The 19,149-nt window shown below is 36.9% G+C and overlaps 1 non-coding gene across 1 annotated transcript; it reads right to left on the bottom strand.

Moving 5' to 3' along the window:
- Positions 1 to 18,630: 18,630 nt before the first annotated feature.
- Positions 18,631 to 18,716, bottom strand: LOC133774729 (small nucleolar RNA SNORA72). Its single transcript, XR_009868127.1, has one exon. It is a non-coding gene; the product is annotated as a small nucleolar RNA SNORA72 (small nucleolar RNA).
- Positions 18,717 to 19,149: the final 433 nt, after the last annotated feature.

Genomic DNA, 19,149 nt, shown 5'->3' with positions numbered 1-19,149 from the left:
TGTATTAAGCAATTTAACAATTGACAATTGGAAAATTAGGCAATTTAGCAGCATGATTCACTAGATACTTTTCCAGGGGGAGAATAATTTATCCTGCCTTATTTTGTAAAATACTGAGAGCCAGGTTAGCTATCAAAGTTGATGGCATTGATGACTATACACAATCTGTAATGATCAATTCAGTTCAAATCAGCAAGTATGCAAGAACAGCTACTTAATTTTGCCAGGCTGTGCACCTAGATGTGAGCACTAATGGCTCTGGAGACAGAATTCCCATGTAAACTCTGGATTCTAGCACATTATAATTCTGTGACATTGGACAAGTGATACAACCTCTGTCTGCCTTGTTTTCCTCAGATGTAAAATGGAAATTATAACTCTAAAACTATAACTTTAAAGTTATAACTTTAAAACTCCTACATAGGGTCAAGTTAGAAACATGGGTATCCAAGCACATTTCACCAACAAAGTTAGAAATTCCACCTTTTCAAAAAGTATTTTTTTTCATATTTCAGAACCTGTGTGATCTGAAAAGGTGATTTAGAAATGAGATGATGGAAGATATTAACTTAATCCCAAATTGACATTTTTTTCAAAAAAGCCCTCTCATATTTGATCAAGGAATCTAATGTGCCATGGTATTTATCAATTATGTTATATTACTGTCATATGCATGAGATATATTTGTGAAGCTCTTTGATTTTAAGAATTAAGGAATGAAATTATGTCAGTGTATCTGAAATCATTGTATGAGTATTAACCTAGAAAGGGATAAACAGAAATGATTTTATTTTCTTTCATCACCATCAACAAACATTTGCAATTGAACCTTTCTTCACTATCATGAAAAGACTTGGGTAAATCCTGTAACTTTATGTCCAGTTTTAGGCTCCATACTCCAGACCACTTCATTCCAACTTGAAAGTTCAAGTTCATATCCAAGCTGTTGATCAAATCCTCTCTTCCTCTTGTGCTTGTGGCATGTGCAGAGGAATCTGAAAGGCAGAGAGGACATGGTCTGCTCTTCTGTGTTCCTCATCTCTCCCTCTATTGAGTCCATTTTCCCCAGCATTTGGAAGATGAAGATCAGTATAAGCAAACGGAACAAAAGCTTCTTATTTGATTGGTTTTGTACTGCTTTCTCGTCTTCCCTGGCTTCGCGGGGTAACCTCACCTGACTGTGCCTCTGAGGCGGCAGGAATGCCAGTAGGTACACACTTTGGTGTAGAGAAAGCAGTCAAGTTATAAAACTTTTTAATTTCCACTGTGACAACTTGACCTTCATCCTCAAAACACACTAGATGTTCCAGAGGGCAAAACATCAAGTCTATTACATCAAAGGATGTCCATCCAGAAAATGAATTGCCAGTCTCTTTTATCATTTTTTTTTTTTTTTTTTGGTGCTAGTCCTCATTTGGTTTGTTAGGAGGAGTGGGAAGAGAAGTCAAAACGTCTTTTCTCAGAAGAAAGACTCACAATTCCTGGAATGTGTTGATTTTTTTAGGATGTGTAACTGGAGAACTCAGGAGATGGTTGGGAGTAACAAAGCTTATATACTCATTTTCAAAGGTAAATCTAAGAAGTACATTTATCTTCACTTTCTTGATTTTGATAAATAACAAATTAGTGAAAGTAAAACATATACTGGGCCAAATAATAGATTTTTTTTTTTTTTTGACAGGCAGAGTGGATAGTGAGAGAGACAGAGAGAAAAGTCTTCCTTTTTGCCATTGGTTCACCCTCAAATGGCCGCTGTGGCCGGCGCATTGTGCTGATCCGAAGGCAGGAGCCAGGTGCTTCTCCTGGTCTCCCATGCGGGTGCAGGGCCCAAGGACTTGGGCCATCCTCCACTGCCTTCCCGGGCCACAGCAGAGAGCTGGCCTGGAAGAGGGGCAACCGGGATAGAATCCAGCGCCCCAACCGGGACTAGAACCCGGTGTGCCGGCGCCGCAAGGCGGAGGATTAGCCTGTTAAGCCATATCTTGATGTGAATGGAAGGGGAGAGGGAGCGGGAGAGGGGAGGGTTGTGGGTGGGAGGGAAGTTATGGGAGGGGGAAGCCATTGTAATCCATAAGCTGTACACTGGAAATTTATATTCATTAAATAAAAGTTAAAAAAAAAAAACATATACTGGGCCTGCGCCGTGGCTCACTAGATTAATCCTCCGCCTGTGGCGCAGGCACCCCAGGTTCTAGTCCCAGTTGGGGCTCCAGATTCTGTCCTGGTTGCTCCTCTTCCAGTCCAACTCTCTGCTGTGGTCAGGGAAGGCAGTGGAGGATGGCCCAGGTCCTTGGGCCCTGCACCCACATGGGAGACCAGGAGGAAGCACCTGGCTCCTGGCTTCAGATCGGCGCATCACACCGGCCGCAACGCACCAGCTGTTAACGGCCACTTGAGGGGTGAACCAATGAAAAAGGAAGACCTCTCTCTCTGTCTCTCTCTCTCTCTCACTGTCTAACTCTGCCTGTAAAAAAAAAAAAAAGTAAAACATATATAAAATATTCACTCATTTAAAGTATGTAATTCACCAGTTTTTTGCTTTTGTTGAGCAAATATTACCATGATCTATTTTATAGCATTTTTATTGCTTCAACAGGAAACCTCATTCCAATGAAGAGTCAGTCCCCATTCGCACTTACTCTACCCTAGCACAGGGCCACACATACTCAATCCATGGTCTCCCACATGAGTGGCAGAGGCCCAACTACTTGGGCCATATTCTGCTCCTTCCTAGGTGTTTAGCAGGAAGCCAGCTCAGAAGCAGAGGAGTTGAGACTTGGACTGGCACTCTGACATGGAATGCAGGCGGACCATGCAGCCACTCAATCCACTGTACCACAATGCCCACTCCAAGTGTTTAATTTTAAGTACTTTCTTTATCTTTTACGTATTGTATTTCTTTCTTAAATATTAAATTTGATTGATATATGATGCCCAATGCAAATATTCTTTGGTAGTTATGTGACTATAAAAATTAATCAGTTCATCTAGCACTCAAAATCCTAAAACTTTCTAACCAGAAGTTTGACATTGTTCTATCCAAATACTAACTGATCTACATGCTAATGTTCCTACAGCACAGAACTCCTTCTAAACTACCAGACTAAGTCTACAGTAATATGAAATGTATACATCTTTATGTTCCCTAAAAGTGTCCATTTCAGAGAAAGGGTTTTGTTTCCAATTATCTATGATAAAATACAAAAAGAGAAATTATACTATATATATACAGTTCAATAACTATTCATTTATAAAGTTGGTACAGGATTCCTTTCCATATGATTTACCATCATCGAAATTTTACATTTAAATTTTAAGGTTAAAGTTAATATGGGGAAAGTTCATCTGAAACACATTTCATCCCAGGTTGGAAAGGATTTTAAGTCAGGAAAAAATTTAATTGTAAAACTTACATGGAAAAGGTCCTATAACTAAGACTGCTTTGACAGAATAAATTGGGAGTAGTAACTGAGTGTTTTATTTTTTTTTTCTTCATGCTATTTGCTGAATTCTTTTACTTAGTGTACTGTTAACTTTACTATCACTAAATAAACTGAGAGTAGATCTTTGTAAGAATTAAGAGTGGGAATGGGAGATGGAGGAAGAAAAAGGGTTGGAGTGTGGGCGGGAGGGAGGCTGGGGTGGGAAGTGTCATTATGTTCCTAAATCTATATATATAAACCACATGAAACTTGTATAACAAATAAAATTTGAAAAAATAAAAACACTTGATATCATCATTGATAAAAGAAAATTCAACCTTACCAAAATTAATAAATTTATCTGCACAAAATCCTGTCAAATGGGTGGAAGGAGAAGGTGTAGTGTCAAAAAGAGTATTTGTAAAACAAACACCATATTCAGCAAAATATTTGGGGAAAAAATCTCAATCTCTCTCTCTCCATATGTACCTCACATTTCAAATAAGTAAAATAAATAAAGTTTTGAAAATAGAGAAACAAGAGCACTCTTGAATCATGCTACAACTTCCTTTCACTGATTCAGAAATCAGAGTTCAAAGTTGTAAATCCACTTTAGAAAATGAGACACAGCCCAGAGGAGAGGCCAGGTCTGGAGGAAGCATAAGGGGAAAACAAAGTTGGAAACTGCTAAACGTCTGCATTGTGCCGGGATCTGTTCACACCCATCTAAAGATTTAATGCACAACAAAAAATGATACAAGTCAGATAATGATTAAAAAGAATGGATGTGGAACTGGAGCAAACAGAAAAAAAGATTTATCCAAGATAAATGACATTTTCATTTATATTGCTAATAAGTAACCTGCAGCAACTTTGAAGCAAAAACTTGTATCTGACTTGTTATTAGCTAGTGACCATTCACAAGTATGATGATGATGATGAAGAAGAAGATAATTGTATTGAATATTACATGCAGGCACTCCTTCAAAAAATCAAGCCTTTAAAAATCATGGATGTAGTTATGTTACCCCACTCATTGGTTATTTCTAAAGAATATGGCCATGATTTGGTTCGTATATTAAAAATCATTGTCAAGACTTCTGCTTTGAGTGTTCCAGTGCTTTCCTTGCCCTGTACATCAGCAGTACTCTAATTTGTGTTGACTGAATGGAAGAAAAAGTTCAAGTGGTTTTAGTTGCTTCAGTTCATGTGAAGAATGCAGAGTACTCTTCATCTGGAAAATAATTAAAATGTCAAGTATTAATCTTGCAAAAAGTTCTGTGACCTTTCAAATTTCTCTGCTGTACTTCAGAAATGGTTAGTCCCAATATATTACACTTGGCTGTACATGACTTTATTCTTCAATAAGAAATGAACCACCGTTCATGACTGGGGAATTTTTGAAAGCTGTTGTCATCCAACAACTTTGGAATTTATAAAATTAATGTCTTGCTAATACATTATAGTCTTTGAAATGTATAATTCCTGAAAAAATAGTTCAAAGAAAATCTGACAGCACCAAAACACACTGTTTTGAAGAAACATCATTAAACCAATCAAGAACATCACCCTAAAGTGGGCTGAGGTTGCAGAAAATGGAATGGTCATAGCAAAGACTGAATGAAATTTGGAAACAGTTTGCCTGAAGACAGCATATTAGTATAGTAGCCCTTGAAATGCAAAATATTTTTCTAGAGCTAATATCTTTAGTTTGTTTCTTTAATTTCCTATTTTCGCAGTTCCTAAAATACACCCAGGATTAGGTAGCAAATTATTTCATGGAAAGAAACAATCAGTCTCTTCCTAGTTTTGACAGATCTCAAAAGCAGTAAAGGCCAGTAGCCATTGTGAGGTTTCTCTATAGGAGAAGATTTTTTCTAAATTCCAGGGTCATGGGGCTCTGGAATTTACTAGATAAATGTATACATTAAAAATAAAAATCAGCAGCTGACTTTGGAAAGTTAAGATGCTGGTTAAAAGGCCTACATTCCACATCAGGATATTTGGGTTCAATCCTCAGCTCCATTTCCTGACTCCAGCTTCCTGCTAGTGCATCCACTGGATGCAATTGTTCAAGCAGCAATTGTTCAAGTAATTGGGTAGATCTGAATTGGGTCGCTGCTTCATCTCCCTGGCCGTTACATTGAAAGCATTTAGGGAGTGAGCCAATTATGTGATCTCCCTCTCTCCTCTCTCTCTGTATCAAATTACAATGTTATTAAATCATTATTATATATCAATTTATGTTATTTATAGAAATATTTAATCAAATACATTTCAATTTTCCTAGTTGTAAGGCTTTGTTTAGGTAGAAAAGACTTTTCTTCATGCCCCTCACTTTTCCTAGAGTCTGATTTCATTTATTTTTTTCAATTTATTAGAAAGGTAGAGAGACACAGATACACACACACAAACACAGAGAGAGAGAGAGAGAGAGAGAGAGAGATGAAGAGGGAGAGAGGGAGAGAGGGAGAGAGGGAGAGAGAGAGAGAGAGAGAAAGAGAGAAAGAGAGATGGAGAGCAAAGAGATTTTGATACTTCATTTCCCATAACAGCCAGGGTTTGCTCAGGTCAATCCAGGAGCCAGGAACTCTATCCAGGTCTCCCCATGTGGGTGGCAGGGACCCAAATACTTCAGCTATCATCTTTTGCCTCCTAGGCTGTGCATTAACATGAAGGTAAATTGGATTGTTGTTAATAAGGGAGCTGAGACTGGAAGCAGACACTCAAACATGGGATGTGGGGATCTCAAATGGCATCTTAACCAATACAATAAATGCTTTTGCCTTAAGACTTTAAACTGTGGAAGTCTATCAGTTACTGTAAAGAGTTTTGTGTTGCTAAAATGCATGCTACATACTTCAAGCTCACAACCTCAGTGAGATAGGAGGTTTCTTTAAAAAGTTCATGGAAAAATACGTTAAAAGATGTTTATTTTGGTGCCCTAAATTTTAAAATGCATGCATATTGGGGTTCTTCAAAGTGTTCATGGAAAATTTATATTATTAAAAACTACGCATAAATTTAAAAATTATTGGCACCAAAGTAAAATAATATTTTAGTTCTATTTTGCCAAAGACTTTTTCACATATCCTTTTGTTATAAAATCTTGAGATTGAGAGTTCATAGTAAATTATATTGTGGTATCTACTGGCAATATGTCTTCATCCGCAATTTTCTTATTCTCCAAGCTCTGGTTATTTTTCACATAAAAGTAGTTATAAGTCAATAAGACAAAACTTCACTTCCAATCTTGTAAGATAAAATGTGTTTTAAATATCCAGTTGTTAAAACATCATGCTGAGTGAAATAAGCCAGTCCCAAAGGGACAAATATCATATGTTCTCCCTGATAGGTGACAACTAATTGAGCACCTAAAAGGAAACCTGTTGAAGTGAAATGGACACTATGGAAAAAATTGACTTGATCAGCCCTTGTCTTGACTGTTGAGGAATAACTTACTATTTTATTCCTTTTAGTACTTTTTGTTCTACTTAATACCATTGGTTGAACTCTTTAATTAACATACAATTATTCTTAGCCATTTAAATTTAACTGAAAAGTGATCCCTGTTAATGTAAGAGTGGGAATAAGAGAAGGAAGAGATGTACAGTTCAGAAAATGCTCACTCGGACTTACCCCTAATGGTAGAACTAGAAATGTGCCAGGGGATTCCAATTCAATCCCATCAAGGTGGCAGGTACCAATGCCATATTACTTGTTAAAGTGATCAGTTTAAGCTCATAATTTATCAAAAAGATAGGATTAAGTGTCAAAGGGATTACATAAATAAGAGCAGTGTCTGCAAATAATAGTTGATAAAATTAAAAAGGAGAGAATGATCCTATATGGGAAGCAGGATACACAGCAGACTCATAGAATGTCAAATTCCCTAAACAGAACTCTGGCCTCAGAATCAGCCCTTAAGGCATTCGGATCTGGATAAAAAGCCCATGAGAGTTTCGCAGGCATGGAAAGCCAAGACACTCTGGAAAAAAAAACCCTAAATGAAAGATCTCTGTGAGTGAGATCCCAGCGGGAAGAACGGGCCATCAAAGAAGGAGGTACCTTTCTCTGAAGGGAGAAGAGAACTTCCACTTTGACTATGGCCTTGTCAAAATAAGATCAGAGTTGGTAAACTCAAGAGGCTTCCATAGCCTTGGCAGCTCATGACAAGAGCCTCGGGTGATTACTGATGTCATAAATAAGAGTGTCAATTGTTAAATCAACAAAGGGAGTCACTGTGCACCTGCTCCCCATGTAGGACCTCTGTCCTTAATGTGTTGTACTATGCGAATTAATGGTAAAACTACTACCCAAACAGTACTCTATACTTTGTGCGTCTGTGTGGGTGCAGTCTGTTGAAATCTTTACTTAGTATATACTAAGTTGATCTTCTATATATTAAGATAATTGAAAATGAATCTTGATGAAGAATGGGATGGGAGAAGGAGTGGAAGATGGGATGGTTGGGGGTGGGAGGGAGGTTATGAGGGGGAAAAGCTGCTCTAATTCAAAAGTGGTACTTTGGAAATTTATATTTATTAAATAAAAGTTAAAAAATATTCAGTTGTTAGTTCCATAAACTTGATTTTATTTGTAATCTATGTTTAATTGTTCCAGTATTGGAATTGAGATTTTAGTCATTTCCATGCCACAAGGAGAAAGGTGGCTTTAGTTCTGTAAGTAGTCAATTGTATTCTTAGTTCTAAAAATTCTTTTAATTTTTATTTATCTATTTGAAAGGCAGAGTTGGGAGGGATGGGGAAGAGAGAGAGAGAGACAGACGGAGAGAGAAAATATCTTCCATCTACTGCCTCACACCCGAAGACCAGGGCTGGGCCACACTGAAGCCAGGAGCCAGGAGATTCATCCAGGTCTCCCACTTGGGTGCAGGGGCCCAAGGACTTGGGTAGTTTTCCTCTGCTTTCCCAGGTGCATTAGCAGGGAGCTCGATCAGAAGTGGTGTAGCCAGGGCTCCAGCTGGTACCCATATGGGATGCCAGCACTGCAGGCGGCTGATTTAGGAGCTACACCATAGAGGTGCACCTGTTCTAAAAATTTAATTGTGAATTAAAGGATACATTAAACAACATAGCATATCACTCTAAATATTATTTATTAGCTTAAGACTAATATACAGTTAAATGCATTTGAAATTTTTAATCACTTAATATTTCTTCAAATTGAAGGAACTAACCTACCAAAGTCAGTTTTTAGAAATATTAACATACATTTCAGAAAAATAAAACAGAAAAAAGATAATACAAGGCTTTTAAAGTGAATAAGAAAAGTTTTGAAATTCCTTTTCTCATTTTCAATGAGAACAAATGGGCCTTGTTTTTAATTTTCCAAGTTTTATTTGCTTATAATCAACATAAAATGGTTTTATAATTCCATGTTGAATTACTTTTTTTCTGATTTCTGCTGGTTAGCTCCTCAAAATATTTATTTTGGAGATAAATTATAGTTTTGTGACTTTTATAACTGGAAAATAATGTAATTCTTGGTAGATGTGTTTTTATTTCCACATCAGAGCTAAAGAAACAAGTAACTGAAATATCAAATTTTTATTTAATTTAAATATAGACAGGCAAGTGTACTTTTGAATCATGTCCATTTCCACCATGAACATATTTTCTTCTTTTCATACAGTATCATCAAATTGTCTTCAATCACTAATATTAGTTCTTATTTAATTTGTTGGTCTCTTTGACACACTTTTGCATTTTCCAGTGAGTGACTTTTATTTTCTTCTCTAATATTCAGAATTCTCAGTTTTTTTTTCAGTATTTATACATCTGTATGTGTATATAGCAAGGGTGTTCAAAAAAGTTCATGAAAAATGTGTATATGAAACAATTTCTGCATGGATTTCAATAAAATTTTACCTAAAATAAGCTTTCCTTTCAATTCTGTTTCATGAACTACCATCCTATGAGGATATCATGTATGTATGTATACACACACAAAAAAACACACGCTTCTATGCACAGACACACACACACACATACAACAGGGGTATTCAAAACAGTCACAGAAAATGTGCACTATCTTTTTATTCCATTTTTCCATGTATTCATATGTATACTTGACAGGCGGTAGGTGGGCAGAGGGAGAGAGAGTAAGTATTTCAGTTTAATCTCTTCACATTGTAGTCTACATATAAGAGATTGACTAAGAAAATATAAATTTTTAATTTTATATCCATATTCCAATATCTGCTTTAAATTTCTCAAAGATTTTCACATGGATCGTCTTTTTTAAAAATTTACTTATTTGAGAGAGAGAGTTACAGAGAGAGAGGGAGAGACAGAGGAAGATCTTCCATGTGCTGGTTCACTCCCCAAATGGCTGCACCAGCTGGAGCTGGACCAATCAGAAGCCAGGAGCCAGGAGTATCTTCAGGGTCTCTCATGTGGGTGCAGGAGCCTAAGCACTTGGGCCATCATCTTTCTCTGCTTTCCCAGGCCATAAACAGAGAGATGGATTGGAAAAGGAGCAGCCAGGACACAAACTGGTGCTCATATGGATTGCTGGCGCCGCAGACAGAGGTTTAGCTTACTACAGCGGCCCCATGGATTGTCTTAAACAGTGACCAACATTGCCTAAACTGTACTTGTCTCATCAAGAGCTGAATTCCATCATTCTCCTTTGAAATCTGGGCTGGCCTTGTGACTGACTTTGTTCAGCAGAACACCGTGGAAGTGATTCTGTGCTAGTTCTGTGCCAAATTACCAGCAGGACCGCCAGCTTCTCCTCTCTGGGGGAAGTCGGCTGCCCTGTAAAGCTGGTTAGCCTGACTGGAGAGATAAGCCCTAGGGCGAAGCCACTGGAAAGAGCAAGAAGCCACCTGAAGAGAAATGATGCGCCGTTTAACTGTGTCCAAGGAACTCCATGAGAAGACAAAGACTACTCATTTGAGCCACTCAAAATGAACTTCGAAATGAAAGACAGCACTTACCTGAAGTTGAACTGCCCTACCTAATATCATCTGCCTGGGTTTCTGGCCCATGGACTCACAAGTAATGGAAAAAATGTTTTTAACCACTAATTCTTGAGGTTTTTTATTATGCATAAAAATATCACTGACAGGTTAAAACAATATGTAACAGATAAGAATTGGCAATCATCTAATGAACTGGGTTTTAAAAAACTACTGTGAATATTTACATTTGGTGGTCTTTAAAAAGTTTATGGAAAATGTATGTTATAAAATAAGAGATTTCAAAAATATTTCCTCAGAAAATAAACTCATTTGTAATTCAATTTTTCTACAAACATTTTGAAGTACCTTCAAACAATCATATTTAAGTACTGCTGATTTGTACTGAAATCTGAGGATACTCAAGTCCCTTATATAAAATTGTATAATATTTCCACTTAATCTATGAACATTCTCCAATGTACTTTAAATCACCTCTAGATTATCTATAATTCCTATCTTTTGGAGCAGGCTTTTGATGTAGTGGTTTGAGATGGAATCAGAGTTTCTGGATTGGAGTCCCAGTTCTGCTCCCCATTTCAGCTTCCTGATAATGCAAACCTGGGAAACCACAGGTAATGGCTCAATTACTTGTATCTCTGCCACCTGTGATAGAGAATGGGTTTGCATTCGCAGCTCTGAGCTTTGGTCTGGACTAGCTCCAGATGTTTTGAGCTCTTAGATACTAAACCAGCAAATAAGAGCGCTGTGTCTCCTTTAAATAAATAAAAATAAATCCTTAGCTGTTATATTGTGTTATTTAGGGAATAATGACAAGAAAAACTCTGCACATGTTCAGTACAAACTCAGTTGTTCCCTAGATATTTCTAATTTGTGGTAATGGAGGATCTGTGTGTATGTAGGTTTGATTGTATTTATAGCTTTCTACATATAAGACACTTTAATAAAGATTTCATATGTGTTATATCAAAATCCTTTATAAACCTATTTTAATATTATAATGGTTATAATGGAGGCAAAAGGAGATGAAATTATTTGCACAAAAATCACAGCTATTAAATCGTAGATCAGGGACTCCATCACAAGATGTATAGCCCAAGTTTGGGAACTTAATCTTTCAAACAAATTATTTGGGATTGATCTTATTGTTTTATGTAACAATATGAGCCACAATTACTCAATAATGTATTTATGCATTCATTGCACAAATATCTGTGGACCTATTGCAAGCATAACACCATTCTAATTGCTAGAATAGCAAACAAAATAGACTGAGGACCAGTCACACGAAATTTTCATTTCAATGAAGGTAGACAGAAAACAAATTAAAAGAAAAAAGATACAACGAGCTAGGCTGGGTCAAGTGCTATGGAGTTAGATAAAGTGATAATAGAGACAGGAATATTAGGAAATATAGACAGCAATTCTATTTTTAAATAGGATGGGCAGAAAGGAAGTAAGAGAATGAGTGTTGTCAATGCCTGGGAGCAGAATACCAATCAGAGAAAATAACTAAAGAGGTCCTAAGGTAGAGTCATGCTTGGAGGAAAACAGCAAAAGCCAAAGTGCTGGGCAGAGTGATGGGGACATTCATGAAGATGGCATGAAGTGCTGTAAGGCGGCTCTCAGAATCTCAACTTCCCAGGGTTACACTAAGTATTATTCTCTTCCTTGACTATGGGTGGAATCCTTGTCTAGCTTCTCACAAAGTACAACAAAGATTACAGCATATCACTACCTCAATTAGGTTACACTATATGTCGAAGGTGGTAGGATGTGGCTCCTATGACGAAGTCAAATTGTGTAAGATTCTGTCACAGTAGACTACAGTGAATGACCCCTCCTTGGCTTGGAAGAAGTTATGTTGTGAGAAGGCCACATGGAAATGAGCTGCAAGTGGTGTCTTGGGGCTTGGTGTGGCTCCTATATGATGCCTAAAAGAAACAGGTATCTCAGTCTTGTATGAGGTGAATTCTGCCACTAAATCAAGTGGATCTTTCTGCAGAAAAGTCACCAGATGAGAATACAGCCTTAGTTGTACTCTTGATGGATCCATTAAGTGATGCCCACATTCCTGACCCACAATGACAGTGAAGAAATAATTATGTATAGTTTTAGATAGTAATTTATTCTGCAAAAAAATAGGAGACCAGTACATGAGGAAGGAGAAAGTAACATTATAGGCTAAAAGGAGTACCAGCTTAAAATATGTAAATCATAGTAAGATCTTCAGCGTTTAGTGGGAGTGCTATGGAAAACCATGGCATGGTTGTGAATGAAGAGATGATATAGTGTGACTTATGTTTCAAAAGGATACCTTTGATAGCTATGTGAAGGAAAGTAGAGTATTTAAGAGCCTATTTTACTAATCAAAGAAAGAACAGTGGCTTGAAAAGGCAGTAGAGGTGGTAAGAAAGCAGTGGGTTTTCGAAGTATTCAGAAAAGAGATCCTACAGGGTATGGGGAAAAGGCAAAAGAAAGGAGATGATGGTGAATCTAAGTTTGTTGGTTTTTTAACCTAAACAATTTTACAGAGAGTGCTGATGTAGAAATAACTGGAAAATTAACATATTATGAAGGGAAAAATCAGACTTTTGGTCAGGTACATGATATGTACATGACATCTGGTTAAGTACATGATAAGTATGAAAACAAATTAAAGATCCCAACAGAGTGAACATTTAGCATAGCAATTAAGATGCTTCTTGGAATGTCAGCATCCTATATAGGAGTGCATGGTTGGCATCTCTGCTAATCTACTTCTGATCCAGTTTCCTACTAATGAATGGATCAAGTAATTCAGTCCCTGCCACACACATGGAAGACCTAGGTTGCATTTCAGGTCTCTGGCTTAAGAATAGCCCAGCCCTGACTATTGTGGGCGTTTGAGTGAGTGAACCAGCAGGTAGAAGTACTTGACCTCTGATTTTCAAATAAAGTAAAAATGTTTTTTAGAAAAAGATCTCAATATAGATGTTGAACAAGCAGTTGGATTTGCAAGACTGGGATTAGAAGAGCAAGTAGCTATAAACATATGTTAAATAGCTATCAGCATGCGGGGCCAGCACCATGCTCACTTGGTTAATCCTCCGCCTGCAGCGCCAGCATCCCATGCGGATGCTAGTTCTAGTCCAGGTTGCTCCTCTTCCAGTCCAGCTCTCTGCTGTGGCCCGGGAGTGCAGTGGAGAATGGCCCAGGTGCTTGGGCTTCTGCACCCACATGGGAGACCAAGAGGAAGCACCTGGTTCCTGGTTTCGGATTGGCACAGGGCCAACAGTGGCAGCCATTTGGGGAGTGAACGAATGGAAGGAAGAACTTTCTCTCTCTCTCTCTCTCTCTCTCTCTCTCTCACTGTCTATAACTCTACCTGTCAAAAAAAAAAAATAGCATCAGGCCAGCACTGTGGCTTAACAGGCTAATCCTCCGCCTTGCAGCACCAGCACACCGGGTTCTAGCCCAGGTTGGGGTGCCGGATTCTATCCCGGTTGCCCCTCTTCCAGGCCAGCTCTCTGCTATGGCCCGGGAAGGCAGTGGAGGATGGCCCAAGTCCTTGGGCCCTGCACCTGCATGGGAGACCAGGAGAAGCACCTGGCTCCTGGCTTCGGATCAGCAAAATGCGCCGGCCGCAGCGGCCATTGGAGGGTGAACCAATGGCAAAAAGGAAGACCTTTCTCTCTGTCTCTCTCACTATCCACTCTGCCTGTCCAAAAAAAAAAAAAAAAAATATATATATATATATATATAGCATCAGCATGAAGATAGTAATTAAAGGCAAAGAATTTGTTGAGATAACTAAAACCCATGAATCGTTAAATCTGGTATCATAATAAGAATATAAAGCAAATGGATCAGTTATTTATCAAATGTTCAATGGTTAACTGAAGAAATCATTTTTTAGTTTCAATCTTACCAATTTTAATTTGTATTTTAAAAATATTAAGAGTGAAGTAGAATGTTATAATTTTGCTTTTCGAGAACTTGTTCTTTCTTATCAATTTTGAAGGATATTTATAGTTAAAATTAAATCCACTCAATGAAGACACTTTGAATGAGTAAATAAACAAGTAATTTTAAATGACAAATGAATTAAAAAAACTAGTGATAAAGCCAAATGCCGGAAGGATGCAAAGAAACAGAATTACTCATACATTGCTGCGGGGAATATAAATAGTACAGCCACTCTGGAAAATAATTTTTCACTTTCTTATAAAACTAAATATGTTTTTACCATGCAACCCATAATTACAACTCCTGGACATTTGTTCATGAGAAATATAAACTTATTTTCAACAAAATCTTTACAAACATGTTAATAGATGCTTTATTTATAATAGGCAAAGAAACTGGAAACCATCCCAATGATCTTCAACAGATGACAGATGCAATAAGATTTGGCACATCCGTACTATGAAATACTGCTCAGTAATACAAAGATTGAATTACTGACACGTGCAACTAAATGATTCATGGGGAATTAAGTGAAAAAAACATTCTCAATGGGTTACATACTGTATGATTCTATTTACACAGTGCTCTTGAAATGACAAAATTATAAAATATGGATTTATGGCTGCTAAAAATTCTTAGTAGTAGGGCATAGTAGGGAGTGAAAGTGAGAAGATTTCTGTAGTTGCAAAAGGATAGCAGGAGGGAACAACTGTGATTAAATTGTTGTCTTAACTGTGGAATCTAAATGAGATCTATGGATTATGTCAATGTCAACTGTCTGGCTGTCATAGTGTACTAAAATACTCAGCCAAAAAAAGAAAGAAACCCTGTATTTTGCAATAAATGGATGCAACTGAAGACCATTTTGCTTAGTGAAACAAGCTAGACCCCAAAAGACAAATATTATATGCTTTCTCTGAGTTGTGGTAGCTAATATATAGAGTACAAAAAACACTATGAGTGAAAAATGATATCCTATAATTTAAATATTGTTCATAGACCTTGTATATATTCCTGTGGAACAGTTGTACTTTTCCCTTTTATTTATTGAACATTATATTTAGTTGAGCTTTAAGCCTGTAATTATAAAATAAATTGAATATATTATCAAAAATTAAAAGAAAACAAAGAAAGGAATGGAGGAAGGAGGGATGGGGGAAGAAAGAAGCATCATTATGTTTTTAGAATTCTATCTGTAAAATACACAAAATCTGTTCTCTTTATATTAATAATAAAAACTTTCAAATAGAAAAATATATTAAAAATTGAAATAAATTAAAAACTGTGAAAAAAAGATGTTACCATTGCATGAAGCTAGGTCAAGTGTATGTGAAAGCTCGTTGATTATTTCTTGTATCTTCATGAGAATCCGTGCTTATCTTAAAAAATGTTTAAAATGATGAATATTTTTAAAGGATGAAAAAGGGAGAATAAAAGGCAACTAATTGGATGAAGGAAGTGCTGAGGTTGAATCTTGTTGCAATGAGAAACCATAAACTTTTGTAAGAAAGAGAGTGACCTATTTGTTTTAGGAAAGATCTTGGACTTATTATTCTCACATTCATGATTATTTTCTTTTGTAATCATCCTGAAAATTACATCCCTGACAACAATCTAACAGCTACCTAACAATCCATGATTTCAACATTTCTTGAACAATTCAATCTTTCCCTTATCCTTCTGAGTGCCAATGTAAATGCTAAATCCCACAATTGTTTTATAGCTGAGACCCCAACATCTGTAAACAGTCTTTGGTACTCATAATATCCCTCTAGTTCCTGGACCAGGCTGGTTCTGATTTGCTTTATATTAGGAGAATGCTCTTGTAGCTGGAAATTTCCAGCTCATCTTTACAAAGGCCAAGCTGTACACAGCTCACCTTCCATTTCTGCTCCCAGTTTTCACTCTCATGGACTATCTAATAATAATCCTCTCACAGTTAATTAGAGCAATATTTCCAGAAGGCAGGAAAAAAATCCCCTTTTGAGTATGACCTCTGCCTTCAAATAAAGACGGGTATCTTGATATTCCCTTTCACCTTCTCCCTTTGAGCTTGTGGCCTCTTCATACAATAATTTTGACATCTTTTTCACTTGGGCTCATCCATTTCCAACAGTGGTAGGCTGGAAAGTTATTTTCTAAAATTTATGAATTCTACAGTGCACTAATAAAGTCTTGGGAAAATATTGGAAGGTAAAAGGACTTCTATTTTAATATAAGGTAATGTTTTTGTTTAATAGAAAAATAAATACTAGAGAACTGTACAAGTGAGCAATGAGGGAAATATATCAACTAGAAAAAAATTGAATTCACCCAAAATACCTCTACTTATTTCCAACTGAAGCCAAACTCAACAGTTGGTAGCCAATTCTGCAAACCTCAGCTCAATATGAACGTTGACCTAGCTCTATTCTTACTGGTCCTTGCTGCTTTTTTGCTTGTCTTCCTTTGGTTGCCTTCCTTTTCACTCTGTGTGCACATGCTCCCAAAATGTAGACAGAAAGTTTTCTGGACATTTATGCCATTTTCTTCACCATCAGCCTCCATCTCTCACTTATTAATTTGAGATTTACGTTGTCAGAGTCATGTCATTAGCACCATTGCTAATTCTGAGCTTTCTTCCTGAGTTTTTATACCTTAAATTTCTGGAATCTTCCTTCTTAATAGCTAGACTACATTTCTAATGAATATCCCTCCAAATATACTTCAAGCCTTGAAATAGCACTGTCAGTTTTTTCCAAAGACTCCTGTCATCTGCCATGTTATGGATCAAATTATGCTTGCTGGTCCAAATTAGGCAAAAAACAATAGCTTTTATAACCACTTCCTTTACCCGCCAAAGCATGAATGTGTCAGAATGGCCAGGTAAGGAGTTTTTAGCTTATGTGGAATAGACTTCCAGAAGACAAGCAAATTATTAAAAGCTCTTTGTCACGTCTGTATTTTCCATTATGACAGTTTTGTTGTTGTGTAAGACATACCTCATCATCTGATTCTCTCTAGCCAGACATATGGCCATAGGTTTTTGACATATCTAAATTATGTTTGTTATTCTTTCTTTTTTCTCACTTAAACACACTCATCAACCTCCATCCTTATTAAGGTTTATATATTTCTCTGAGAAGTATAAAGTTTCCTTTGTGAAATGATATTTTACCATCACTTCTGACTCATGATTTTGAAGTTTGGAGGAGTTAGTTAAACACCTATGAAATACAATAGTACATAGAACACATTAGGTGTTAGTTAAATATTTGTGAAAAGAATATGACATTATAAGGATAATTTAGACAAGGCCATAGTTAAAGTGGAAGTTCTCTCCTCTCTTCAGAGAAAGGTACTTCCTTCTTTGATGGCCCGGTGGGTGCAAACTGTTGAAAACTTTACTTAATATACTAAATTGATCTTCTGTATATAAAGAAAATTGAAAATGAATCTTGATGAAGAATGGGATGGGAGAGGGAGTGGGAGATGGGATGGTTGTGGGTGGGAGGGTGGTTATGGGGAGAAAAAGCCGCTATAATCCAAAAGTTGTACTTTGGAAATTTATATTTATTAAATAAAAGTTAAAAACATAAGGATACTTTAATTTTTCATATGTATTTATTTATGTAAAGGGAATGGATTTCAAAAACTTCATATATACAGTTTACTGGGAATTCTCTTGCATCTCTCTGCAGCTTATCATTCATGTTTTCAATCATCACTAGTGTGCTTCTTCTTTTTTTAAGTTTATTTATTTCAGAAAGAAAGAAAGAAAAACACAAGGAGAACTCCCATCTTGTGTGTATTTGGTTCACTCACCAAATACACACAAAGACCAGAGCTGGGTTGGTTCCAAAACCAGGAGCCAGCAATCCAATCTAGACTTCCCATATATGGACAGGGACCCAAATACTTGAGCCATCACTACTGCCTTCCAGGATTTATATTAGCAGGAAACTGAACTCAGGATCCAGAACTGGACATTAAACTCAGACACAAAGGACCTATTTGAAAAGGTGCATGGATCTGCGGTGAAAAATCACAAATGATAGAACAATGCTCTCAGATTAGGAACAGTAGGGTTCCTAGAACTCACTGTGTGCCCAAATCATTTGAAATGTGATTACAGAAGAAAGGACACTGTCAAAAGATATACAGAAAACAGCTGTAGGATATGACAATGGTGTGAATAGTGGGTTGCAAGAATAGGAGACTAAACTTTATGTGTTTGTACTTGAAGGCAACCAGGATGAATATATTACCAAATTTATGGGAAGACTTATAAAGCAGATTTTTAAAAATATTTATTTATTTGTTTGGTTTTTTTTTTTTTATCACCAGCATTTATAAAACCAGACATAGGGAAAGAACTAGGCCTGGGGACACATGTATGGTCTTAATATGTTTGTTTGAAGTAAGAGAGAGAGAGGGAGACAGAGAGAAATGTTCCATCTGCTGGTTCAGTCCCGAGATGACCACCATGAATGACCCGGTCTTACCCAGTTCTCCCACGTGGGTGGCAGTGGCCCATACATTTGACAATCTTCCATTGCTTTTCCATTAGCAGGGAGCTGGATCAGAAATAGAGCAGCAGGCACACAAACTGTCACTCATTTGGGACCCTGGATCACAGGCAGTAGCTTTATCCCCTAAGCCACGATGCTGGCCCCTTGAAGTAGACTGTTTTAGAATGACCATATTGCATATTAGGCATCAGAGTAACATCTGACTAAAATATTGTGATATGCCAATTATGATAAATATAAATTCCTCTACTTAGGTAAAGAATTTTCAAATAACCCAGTAATGATGATTTTTTTTTTCATTTACCCACAAGAGAGAATTCAG

The sequence above is a fragment of the Lepus europaeus genome, chromosome 15 (genome assembly GCF_033115175.1).
Source record: "Lepus europaeus isolate LE1 chromosome 15, mLepTim1.pri, whole genome shotgun sequence".
Lineage (NCBI taxonomy): Eukaryota > Metazoa > Chordata > Mammalia > Lagomorpha > Leporidae > Lepus > Lepus europaeus.
This window is presented reverse-complemented; position numbering and strand designations above follow the sequence as displayed.